Source organism: Nasonia vitripennis, chromosome 5 (genome assembly GCF_009193385.2).
Source record: "Nasonia vitripennis strain AsymCx chromosome 5, Nvit_psr_1.1, whole genome shotgun sequence".
Taxonomy (NCBI): domain Eukaryota; kingdom Metazoa; phylum Arthropoda; class Insecta; order Hymenoptera; family Pteromalidae; genus Nasonia; species Nasonia vitripennis.
In genome coordinates this window covers 17,530,578-17,543,368 of record NC_045761.1, presented here as the reverse complement: position 1 = coordinate 17,543,368, position 12,791 = coordinate 17,530,578, and the positions used below count along the sequence as shown (strand labels likewise).

The 12,791-nt window shown below is 46.7% G+C and overlaps 1 protein-coding gene across 1 annotated transcript in view; it reads left to right on the top strand.

Annotated features, from left to right (window-relative positions):
- The window catches only part of LOC100678098, a 134,886-nt gene that overhangs the window by 13,786 nt on the left and 108,309 nt on the right, over positions 1-12,791 (top strand). The window contains exon 2 of the mRNA XM_003424663.5: positions 7,253-7,365. The gene's annotated coding sequence lies outside the window, so the exon portion shown is untranslated. The remainder of the gene's footprint in view (positions 1-7,252; positions 7,366-12,791) is intronic.

Below are 12,791 nucleotides of genomic sequence, written 5' to 3'. Positions count from 1 at the left end.
GCGAACGGAACAGTGTGTAGTCACTATTGCGTGGTGAAAAAGTTCGCGCGCGTGCATATGAACCTACCGAGTGAGGTATAGAAAAGGACGAATATTTTTTGGCGGGTAATCGGATTCAGAGGGTGAATTTTTTGAAAATTTGAGGACTAAAAAGTGCGCTGAAATTTCGGTGAAATTCATGTCGGCTTTAGCAAGTTTTGGTAGAAAAATTCTTGTCTTAGCTGGAAATGTGAAAAAAAAATTTTAAAACGTGGAAAATCTGCGGGTAGAGCTTAGCGTTCGCGTAGTTTTAAATCGAACGTTGTAGTTTTGATTTAAGTGAGGAAAAAAGATCCGCTTAAACGCTAGCGATATCCGAGCATTCAGAATCGGACGTATAGTAAAAAGCAATTTTGCATTGGTTTTTGATCCCCGCCTCTTCAACTTTCCAGATTTTTATTACCTTTATCAGTTAATCTGCACACAGAAAGTAAATGTAGCGGCATGACAGGATTAGGACAAGAAACCTTTTTTGAGCTCTTCTTCTCCTGATTCTGGGTAGTGACCATACAGTGCTCTTTTTGTGGTACTTCTAAACTCACAATTAGGATTGGGACAAGAAATATTTTTTGTGAGCTCTGGCTGCTCATGATGGAGCTCAACTGCCTTATTCTACCTTTATCTATAACGGATTAGAATAATGTGAAAATAATGTATACGTTTCTACCAAGTACACGCCTCAATTACTTTGCAGCCTAAAACTAATAATATAATGAAGTTCCAAATCAAAAAGTGACCAAAATTTCGTTCGCGTAATGAATGAAACGTAAACTAAACTTAAAAAAAAGGTTTACTGCAAGCTTCGAAGCGTCACTCGGCTTTTTCATCGTCAGAGCTTTTAAAAATCCAGACAAACTGCACAGCGTCCTCTCCGAATCAACGAAATAAATACCCCGTCAATTTCGCCTCTACCGCTCTCTCTCTCTCTCTCTCTCTCTCTCTCTCTCTCTCTCTCTCTCTCTCTCTCTCTCTCTCTCTCTCTCTCTCTCTCTCTCTCTCTCTCTCTCTCTAATTAAACCGTAACTCACGAGAAACTCCCAGTCAAACCGTTCACACCCCCGTGATCCAGCTACTACTTTCGCGTCGGGATCGTTTCATCTGGACTGCGCATAGCACAAAGCATTCATTCCTTGCAGCAATAGTATCCACACCTACGCGCGTACGGAGCTAGTGCCCACGTCTATTGAATTTTCCGTCAAGCTCTCCTCCTCACACGCACGTACAGGCTACGGAGTTCATACATAGCAGGTGAACGTGTCCATTATACATGCACAAGTCTGTCTCTCTCTCTCTCTCTCTCTCTCTCTCTCTCTCTCTCTCTGGCGCGTGTAATGACAGGCGCGCGTTTCGCGGTTCAACTCCTGCCACGCAGCCGCCGACAATGAGCCCCCGCAGTAGTAAATGCCGCGCCGTTTCGGCGGTTCTATAGACACAACTCCTGCGGGAAGATATTCTCGGTTAAGAGAGGTCTGGAGCACCGACTACTGCAGTCACACACAGAGATAGCGATATCGGGACTATGCCAGACAATGCTCTCCCTAGCCAAGAAATCGCGTCATCAATGTATTACTGTGTCATATGTACGTATACCTTATACATCCAGTCGTCATAGTCGTCGTCTCTCTGCCGCGTGAATTTTCGAGCGATCCAGTCACTCTACTGTAACACTTGTTCATGTACCACGCAGTAGTATGGCGAGAGGGAGAAACCTTAGAAAGCGATAACAAAGCGGTTCTTGGAGCGGAAAGCTATTTCCGCGATGGTGACGGGGACGACCATTGTCGGCGCGGTCGTCCGCGTGTATTATGTACGTCGCGCTGGAAAAGGGGCTGCATTATTATTGCTATTTTTCTTTTTCACTTTCGAGTCGCTTGTGTGTGTGCGTGTGTGTGTGTGTGTGTGTGTGTGTGTGGATCGTATTGAGGATCGCTTTGCGGTTTTCGAGGGTTAATCTTTGTGAGAAAGGAGGACTTACACGCGCAGCTTTCTGTCGACGCTTCTAGGGGAGTTATTTACTCGCTGCGGAGTATACACTGCGCTTGATCGAGACTCGGCTACTCGAGAGGTGATGAGATTTTTTTCAATGTCGGCGTCGATATGTTTGTCAAGAGGATTTTGAAAAGCATCTCTTGATAACGACAATAGCGACGTCCTAGATCAGTCATCCGCTGAAGACTACTACAGCAACATATTTCAATCCCGCCGAGAGAGACAAGAAAAAAAAACCACTGTCTTATCGCTCTCCCGGGCAAAAGCATCTTAACCGAACATTTATTAAGTGAGCAAACCTACCCGAGACAGCGTATCATTTTTTTCCATACACTTCCTTATTATGACGGATACCCCCTCGTACCTCTAACGAACGAGCGAAAAAATCAGTTAGGTCACGTACCGGTAATTTTTCCCCTCCACTAGCCCCCGAGATTAGGAAGAAATTCCGATGGGCCGAGACCTTCATATTTTTATCATACATCCCATCAGAGCCGTGCTAACGACGCACCGGCTTAACTGATCCAGTCTGCGGCGTTCCCCTGCTATCCGCGGCCCGCGCTCATCCCCGACAATACGAGCCTATAAGCCCTGTGTGTATAACCGCACACGCACGACTTGCGAGAGGAGCTTTGAGGTGAATTCGGTTCGCCGCCTCGATTTCTTTCCCGTTCCTGCGTGTATCGGGCGAGAATCGCGTTTCCGCGCGTAATCGAGCGTCGTCTAAAATTTTATCTCTCTCTTTATGCTACACACACGCGCGCGAGAGTGCGCGCTATACTTCCGCAAGGCTAATGGAATAATTTCGCCGAACGGCGCCGAGCCCGTACTTACAACACCATAAACAATTACGGCCACCGTGAATTCCAGGCCAGGAATATCGAGCTCCTTGTTAAGGTTCCATTTCGCATATCAGCCGTTATGAGGCTATCCTCTCTCGCTCTGCAACTTCGTATACACACGCGGCTGTGTATAGTCTCCTCCTCACCCTCGGATATCGTCAGAGGGGAAATTGATCCGCGGTATAGTCATCTCCGAAACGGAGTTTTCGCGCGCGACGAGCGAAGAAGGAGGAGGAGGACTTTTCCTCGGGAAATTTTTCGGAAAGAATATAACACACACGCGGGTGAGAAAGTCGTCGCCGTGTAATATCGCAATTTCCTTCTGGGCTGCTCTGCGCGCGCGTGCCTCGACAATCGATCAACCGAGCCGCCGCCGATGCTCTTCCGCTTTTTATGGGTCGCGCTTGCGAGCGAAATGTATCGGGAATTTTCTTGTTTATAAACGTGTGCGCGGGGAAACGGGCGTGGAATTGGAATCCCTCTCTTTTTACGCTGCGAAGTGGATTGATTATTGCGGTTAAAATGTGTTTTCAACGACGACAGCTCAACTCTAGGCATACACATGCACAGAGCAAGAAGGAAAAGCTCGAAAACTCGCGAACATTCCGAAACTCGCGGTCGCCATGTATAATACCCGGCGGAGACTGCAGCGGTGACGGTTGCAAAAAACGAGCAGACCAAGGAGCGGAGAGAAACAGGCGCGGGAGACGATCCATCAAGCGGACGGACCAACTTTCTCAAAGAGCGAGAGAGAGAGAGAGAGAGAGAGAGAGAGAGAGAGAGAGAGAGAGAGAGAGAGAGAGAGAGAGAGGGAGGGAGAGAAAGATGGAGCGGGGCAAGAAGAATCGTCGCGAATTTGCCTGCCGCGTGTCCCGTAATGCGCGGTAGTGCTTATCGCGTTTTCCGCACTGGGACACACGGAGCCCATGCATAATACGCGCTTTCGGCTTGAAAAATAAAGTACACATCAGGTCGGGGGAACGTAAGGAAACAAATAAACGTCGGCCGCGGAGAGAAGCGTCGAAGCAAACTCGATCAATTATCCGGCAATTATCCAATAAAGCCAGCGACATCCCGCAGCAGCAGCAGTTCTCTCTAACTTTCGCGCGCCCTTAACTCCTCGGACATCAGACACGACGACGGTCCGTCTTTCTCTCTCTCTCCCTCTCTCGCGGTGGTGGCACTTGGCTCATACTCGGCAAACAGCCTGCGGCAGCAATATCCAGGGGCGTCCGGCGATGGCTCCCGTACACTACTGCACTCTATCTCTTTCCACGAAAGAACGGACGGAGCGACATCGGGCGCAGAGGTATAACGAGAGAGCGAAGACGAAGGTCCGAAGCTCTCTCTCTCTCTCTCGTCCGGGATTCTATTTTGACCTCCGCGAGTAATGTACGAGCCGCCGGCAGCAGCTTGTAAGTCCGAAGGAGTGTACGTGTGTGTGTGTGTGTGTGTGTGTGTGTGTAGCGACGAGCTATTGTGCGGAACAAATCGGACGTGTGTATGTACGAGAAAGAGAGAGAGAGAGAGAGAGAGAGAGAGAGAGAGAGAGAGAGAGAGAGAGAGAGGGCCATGGGGTGGGCGCACTCGCGCGCAATTACCGTCCGGCGAATAATGCGATACGTTCCTTTGTGCGCGAATAATTGGCCGAGCGCGACGTGAAAGCTGCGTATAAACTCTTATTCTCTTATTTTCCACGGTGTCCTGTGAACTAATGACTTTTTGCTTCGTACGGAGTCTTTTCTTGCGCTTTGAAACACGCTCGCTACTGAAGAAATTCGCATTTCAAGCTCATTTTTCCCGCGCCGTCGCAAACTACGATGAAATACGAAATTCGCGTCGTATCATCCCGAGGAAGATATGCTACTCGCACATACATAAAAGATCGACGGGAATCGGGTCCGCTCGAATCAATAATTTAGTGTATTGGCGACCGACGGCGGATCAAAGAGCTTCGGCTTACGCGCAAACACACGCGGTATTAGGAGGATTATAATTTCATGAATTATGCAGAGCAACTATAGGTATGTACTGATGTTTGGAGAGGGGGGAAACGCCGATACGCACACACACTTGTATAATACAGCGAGCGAGCTCAGTCGATTTCCCCGGAGCGTTGCCGGCGATTTATTATTGAAGCTATGGAAAAATGTCGATGAATCGGACGTCGTATTGAATATTTCGCTCTGGGGGCTGGATCGAGATTCGAGCTCATGATTAGGTTTCTTGCTCAAACACAGAACGCGGGTACGAAAGGTACATTTTCTCCGAGGAAGATACGTATCACCGACGGAATTTTCGTTATCGTTGCCTTTAATGCTGCATTATTGTTCGCGTTCTCGATATTTCGATAGCCTACTGATCTTCCAATTTTAAAGTTACTTTTTTGGATTTTTAAAGCTATTTCATTTTATTTTATTACTGATCATAAAGTGATAAATAAAATTTTAACGCTTAAATGAAATGCGTCATTATCTTCACCACCTGCATCGTAAAATTATTACAATTTTCGACGAATCAATCATTAATTTAAATGCTTTTCACAATCAACAGTCCACCCCGCTAATAACAATCAAAAATACACTACACAATAACCACACAGATAGAAAATGATTACAGCAGCGGCAAATATAGCGGAGAAAATTTAATTCCAAACTTAAAACAATCGCTCTCGCTCTCGACTTGCGCAATTTCATCCTATATGTACCGGGAAAATCCTCGAGGGCAGTCAGTTGAGGCAAAGCTAATTAGCCGGCGCCGTGGAGGAATTTGGAAGATCCGAGCATATAATCTCGTAAAAGCCTCCGCCACTGCTCGATCGAATTACCCGCTGCAGCATCATCCCTCTCGCCTTGTATTTGTTCGCGGCGATCGACGGCTGATTACACCCGTCAAACGTAGTTTCGCTTTTTCGACTCTCTCTCTCTCTCTCTCTCTCTCTCTCTCTCTCTCTCTATCTATCTATCTATCTCTTCCCCCCTTCCCCCACAGATGTATTGGTGGTCCTGCGGCGCATCGATCGCTTATAACAGGACGACCTTCGTCTCCCGCTGTGCTAAGAAACTTGGCGCGTGACGATATTAGATATAACGAGATGATTTACTTTGTCACTTTGGATTTTATTTTAACGCCCCGCGCAGCCGCGTAATTTATACTTTGAGAGAGAGAGGGCTGGCTTTTAACGTTTTAATCGATGCATCGCACCGTTTAGCCGCGAGGCGGCTCGCCTGTTAGCGATTTTACGAGACTCTTATACATCGGCCCCGGGAAATTAGCTTTCCTCAGCGCGCCTTAATGAGAGAAAGTCGCAATGGCACTGAAATTTCGAAAGGCTATACCGCGGTACACACACCGTTGGGCTACAGTTTTGATTGAAAAATCGAGGTCGTATCGTATAGGGGGAGATTTATCGCTCCGATTATACGTCGCGTAAACGTCGATCGAGAGAGTTTTTATTCGCAGCTTTTTATACGAGCGGAATTTATCGTTGCTTGTACGTACGGGCATTGTTGTGCGAAGCGACGTACACGTACACGACTCAAAAATGACGAAAACAATCAGCAGGGTCTAACTGAGTTACGAGACAGAGAGAGAGAGAGAGAGAGAGAGAGAGCCAAGTTCGCCAACTTAGTTGTTTCCGTGCGTTTGTTAAGCGCAGCGTCGAGTTCTTGCGCTCGAGTGCGTTGCGACTCGACGGTTAAAGTTTTTCGCGTGAGCGCTGTATACACCACTGCGATTCCGTCGGTCTCATCAATCACTTCAACGCAGCGAGAAATCAAGTCGTGGAAGCTGGCTTTCGGTATTAAAGCTCGAAGGACCGAAAGAGATAATTAAGCCGTTATAGATCCAGGGGGGCCTTGAAGTTTCGCCGGCCGAAACAGCTAATTTACATGTTTTCCTTATTAGAGCAAAGCCTAATTGGACCGCCAGTTTTGACTGGTAATTGAACCACCCGCGCGCGCAAGCTATAGCTCGACGCGTCCCACTTATTGATTAAATCAATATCAAAATTCCCTTCATTATCCCGCAGTCTCTGAATAACGCTCTATATCTTACTCCCACACACCGAGCTTTTTTTCCCCGTTGTGGCTTATTGCCCCAGCGAAAAATAATTAATCTCCGCGTGATTAATCGTCGCCTCTGTGTGCACGCACAATTCGTTATGTATGGAGAATAAAAATCACGGGTCGATTAATAATTATTCGTGAATTTGCCGGCGCAACTGATGCTGCTGGTCATATCCCCGCGGCTGGCTTTTGATTGTTTTCAATGCGTCGGAATGAGGAGGAAATTTTTCCCATTCCCTTTGCTGATCCGATCTCATTTTACAGTAAAGAATTCGAACAAAGAACGCGCTAATTATTATTGGCTTTTCGTTTCAGAGAGTCGCATCAGCAGTGTGCTTATACCGCGCAACAATCGCCGGACCTGAATAAAGCCAGAACAAAGTCGAGGCAGACGGCGATCGATCCATTATTCCCGCAAGTTCAAGAAGGTAGGTATACAATGTTTGTTGATTTAGCTTTTTCTAGCTCGTCAGGAATGAAAAACCGTACTGCCGTCGCGCGCGACCCTAATTAGTCGGAACAATCACTGAATCTGATCGATCCGCCAATAAGCTCACAGCCTATTGTTATGCGAAGAAGAATATATCGTCGGCTGGATAATCTTCGCACAAAGAAGCTCGTAACCCGTCGGAGAGAAACCGATCTCTCTATTGGATGAATAAACAACTTTTTTTCGATGAGAGCCACTTACGCATGTTTCGTAGTACTAGCAGTAGTACGTGGTACAACATAGGTACCCCTGTTGCCCAGGCTACTGCGCTTAGATGGATACTGATAGGAAGAATCAATATTGCTAGGATAACTACGCTTGAAAGTAAGGCTCGTGGTTCGTCTTTTATTTAAGGAACAATTTAGAGGTGTTGCATTCGCTCATACTAGGAACGTCGCAGTAGGTTGTTTGTTGCGTTCTGAAAAGCGCAGAGCCAAATATGCAATTTAGCTTGATACTGCATATAATAAGTTCATGCAAGCTTGATTACTTAAAGTTAGAGCACATAGAGTTGTTGTATAGAATGAGCGGCCCAAGCACAGATTCAACAAACGGTAGTTTTGGAACGGGTGCTATGTACCGCTATGTATTATAACGCTGGACTCGCAGAAAGCAACGAGGGAAATGGGAAATCACCCTCGCGCCACCTATCTTCGCTGACCAGAGACTCGAAGAGTTCAAGCAGTGGATAAGAGTCTATATAATACATAGTTAAGAAGCCGAGAACGAATATGTATTTCCTCATTTTGCGCAAAGTGCAAATAAAATGACATAATCTACATGTATTATGAGAGTAGACTATACGAGTGTAGACGTATCATATATCGAGCTCGAAACCGCGAGACTTTCAACTGCGAATCCGCGAAAAATTAAACCTTGCTCCGGGGAACAGTGCGCGACGCGATAGTAGAGAGAGAGAGAGAGAGAGAGAGAGAGAGAGAGAGAGAGAGAGAGAGAGAGAGAGAGAGAGAGAGAGAGGGCGAGCTGAAGCCGGAAACTCGCCTCAAAGTAGTCTTTGATGTACAGCCGTAAAGTCGATGCTATATATCCGCCACCTCTATCAGTCTACGTCTATACATGCATGCGTGCACTTGTATGAGTGTATCTATACAGTCTCTAGACTCGGAAAGGCGGCAGAGCGCGGCGACGACCCACATTTCCAATGCTAAGCAGAGTCGGTGAGAGGCGTAGCGGAAGATGGCAAACTTTCCGAGCTCGCTGCATAAATGCCTTCGCCGACGCCAAAGTTTTCGAGAAGGAATGACGAACGGAATTTCGCTCGTCTTTTTTCTCTCTCAGGCGGGAAATATCTGCAGAAACTTGTATCGGCTGGAGTATTTATGACTGAGCGGCTGTAAATATGAGACGTTTTTATCGTTCCGCTGTCGAGCCCTCCTTTCGCACGGCACAGCAACGAGGTCGATGCTCTCCTTTCGTCTAGCTCGACGAGTTCTTATGCCTTGACGAATCTCGTTTTTCTCACGATTCTAAAAATCACACCGAGTGGACATGAGAGACATGAAACAGCAATCAGTCCGCGCAGTGCACCTGCGATTCCATCTCACCACTCTAAATTCGAGGAAAATACAAACTCACTCTCTGACGCGCGCCCGCGCGTTCACAAAGTCCTCGTCAGATTGCCATCGGGAAATCTAATTTAATAGCAAAAATGACACACAGGCCAGGCGCGCGCGCGTTGAATAGGGGGATCTGGAGCGAAGCCGGAAAATTGCGCAAGCGAAATTGTCCCTCTGAGATACGCGCATTTTTCCAGCCTCTCCGCGCGTACACTAGTTCCTTTTATTTTTTGCCCCCGCGGCGCGTTCCCTCTTGGCTCGTTCCGCGCAAGCACGTATAATTTTTCGTCGGCCGTAATGAAAACACTCGTCGGTCAAACGCTTTGGGCTCGTTAGAAAAAAAGCGCGCGCTGGTGTATCTTCCTCTGGGAGGGATAACAAAGGCCGTAAGAGAGTAGCGGTCCGACTCTGCGAAATTTGGGTTAAGTCGCGTGCTCGGACTCCGACTACAGCTGTTTAAGGATCCGGCGCGGCTCTCGAGAAAAGCTACTCCGCCGCGGACTTTAATATCGCTGCGACAATTATTTTTCCTTAGACTCGTTTAGACAGAGAGTCAGAGAGGGAGAGAAAACGAGTACAAGAGCGAGCGGCTTGTAATTGAAATGCAAATTTCCGCTTTGGAAATTACGCGACGAAAACTTAAATAGCTCGAAAATTCTAATTTCCTACTTCGAGCACGCGCAATTTCCCTAGGTCGCGCTGAAAAATCTCGGGGCGAAAAATTCAAACGATTCGCGCTATCTGCGAAGCACTCGAACAATATTTCCCAGCTCCTCGACCCTTTAATGAATTACCTTACCCCTTTGGCTGTCATGCGCTCTGCCTCCTCTCGAAAGAAGAACCCACTCGTGCGCGTCTAGGCTATACCTCCCCCGCGTCTTCGTATATCATTCCCGCCCGCATATCTAATTAATTTCCTCGCGGCCGAGTGCTGCAGCTACTTTTCGCGATCCGCATGCACCCGCTATATCTAACGTATAACAAGCGGCTCCGGGGGGCCAGCCGAAAGTTTCCATAGATTCAGCGCCGATGTATACACGTTCATCCCCGAGAGAGGGAAGGAGTGAGGTCGGCTTTGCCCCAGTCGGGGGATATAGCGCGGAAACGGAATGTCTGTTGTACGTTTTATTAGGCGAATTACCCTTCTTGCTCGCGCCAAGTTTCCGGACGACTGGAGCCGAGTAGTGGTAGTGGTAGGCCGTGTACATCGGCCGCACGAGTCGTTGTGTATGCGCGAGAGCGCGGCTGATATTTTGCGGAGATTGGGCCGCTCTACGGAGGAGGAGAGATAGCGCCGCCGAGCTCTAGTTCTAGATTTCTCGATGTGCGAGCCCGAGAGAGATATATGTGCAAGCATGTGTAATTAAGGCTCCGAGCTAATTTTTTCTCTCTCCGCGATAATGATAATTTTATTCCGCGGAAGGGAGTGGGGGAATCTCATTTTTATCGACTCATACGAGAGGCGCGTGGGTGACCGCGCTGCTTTTTTATGGGTCGTTCTCGGGGTCGTAATCGTAAAGCTCGCGGCTAAAAGTGTTTCGGCAATCGAGAGGTAAATACTCGGAGAATTTCGCCGTCGCGTATTAACTGTCAAATATCTCAACCGTACTCCCGCACGCAAGCGGCGCTTCTGCTATATTCCAGCTGTTTATTCCGCCTTTTACTCTGAGCCAGAGCACGCACGGCGAGAATTTTCCCAAAAGCAATCATTGCGGAGCGGCTCACACGTATACGTATACGCCAGCAACGGAGATCGATAATTTCAAACCGAGCTGAAGGTAACGTTTTTCCGAGCAATTTACCCTGGGGATATAACGTCGTCGTCGTCGCCGCCAAAGGAGATATCAAGTCGCGGAGTGTAGGGAAATGCTCCTGTACAGTTCTTATCGGCGCTGGCGCGAGCGAGCGAGCGAGAGAGAGAGAGAGAGAGAGAGAGAGAGAGAGAGAGAGAGAGAGAAAGGGAGAGCGAGTTTTACGTGATGTTGGCGTGACACGATTTCGGAAGGGAAATAAATTGCCAGGGCTTTTTAGCCGGTGATGCGCGACGGGTATATATGCTTCTTGCAGCCGAGCCGAGAACCGAGCAGTCGCCAAGCTGACGGTTTGTGAAATCTCGGGAAACGGGGAATTCGTAGGGAAGTGTCTAAAGAGACATCACACACGCACTGGTATAATATTGCGGGGATTTTGTGTTCTGCAATCAACGTTTATTATTTACTCCGATTTTGACGTACATCCTGACCGTTAATATTTACTATGTTCTAGTCGCTCTAAAACATGCATATGGGTATCGTTCTATTCGTTATTACATCCGTTTCATAGCGATTCCCAGAATCTCAACAAGTGAAAGTTGATTTTTAAATAAAAATTGCACGTTTGTGCTATACGTATTAAATTTTTCATCAAATACTGTTATGAGTTCAACCTAGATTACATTTTGATTTGTGCGTACAAGTGGGCCACGATGCTCTATTAAAAAAATGATGGACTTAATTGTGAAGCATTTATAACGTGATTCTCGTTGGTTGCTAAGAGAACGCAATTGGTCGGTATGATTTGTTAGATTGAGGAACGCGCTAATTTTGATTGTAATATATAATTTGCTTTTTCTATTATATTCTATGTGATAAAAGAATTAAATTATTAGTCACTAAACTGATTCGAACATAGCCACTTTGAATTGTTTGTTTTTACCCTATCTTATAAAAATGATGGAATTTAGGAACGCAAATTTTATTACATGGCCTACAAACGCTTCAAACTGTTAGTACTCAGCAGGCGGCAAAAATTTTAAATGTTTCTGATAAGATGTAATCAATGACATGATGAGGAGTGCGCAAGGCGCACCCCGATTTCCTTGTCTATCAAATAAAGTAGGTTTCTAGCCATCAACGATAAGTAATTAATTGTGATAGGAGGCACATAGACGCTTTCTAGCGTTGTATTGCCTATGTAAAATTGGTCGTGCTATGTAGGTGCTTAAGATTCTCGGGAATAATATTCTCCGTGAAATTATCGAAAATCGTCTACAGTTATACACAGTGACTCACGCAATATCGCACGCGAACTCCTATATCTATCTATCAATCTCTCTTCTATCCTATACCGTCAAAACTTTCATAACCCTCCTACACACACATTCGCGGGCCTTTACATTCTCCAACCGCGAAAATGAAGGCAGAAAGAGCGGGAAAAGCAATCGGAGATGGAAAATTCCGGGAGCAGGATATATTGGTCTCTCGCGCGCGTGCGCACTTCGGAGAAACTTTTTAATTATTCCGTTCCCCGCGCTGATCGCCATTCGAAAGTACTTCAGAGAGAGGAGGGTTATATGACACGGATGGTGCGGTTATTGGAAAGCCGTTGATTTTTCCGCAGTACCCGCGGGCGCAACTTTCTTGCTGTGTCCCTCTTTTTTCTTTTCTCGTTTTTGGCACGTCGGTTTTGCTCGGCAAAATTAATCGGCGTGATTAAGGCCTGCCGGAGAGTTGCTTAATTTCGCTAACAAGCGCCGGAAGAGAGAGAAAGCGAGTTGGGGGTGAGTTTGAGGAAAATTAACATACAGCCCGTGCAAGTGAATATTATTCGGAATTTAATACGCCTGGAGAAGACTTGATTTCTCAAGCGAAACGCTCTCGACTGGTTTTTGTTGATTATTGCACAATATAGTTATTGGGAATGATTGGGCGTCGAAAATTAATTTTGTCATCCGTGAGTAACGCGTATTTTATTCAAAGACACGGCGCGGCTCGATTTATCGAACGTTGGTATATTGATTATGTCTGTC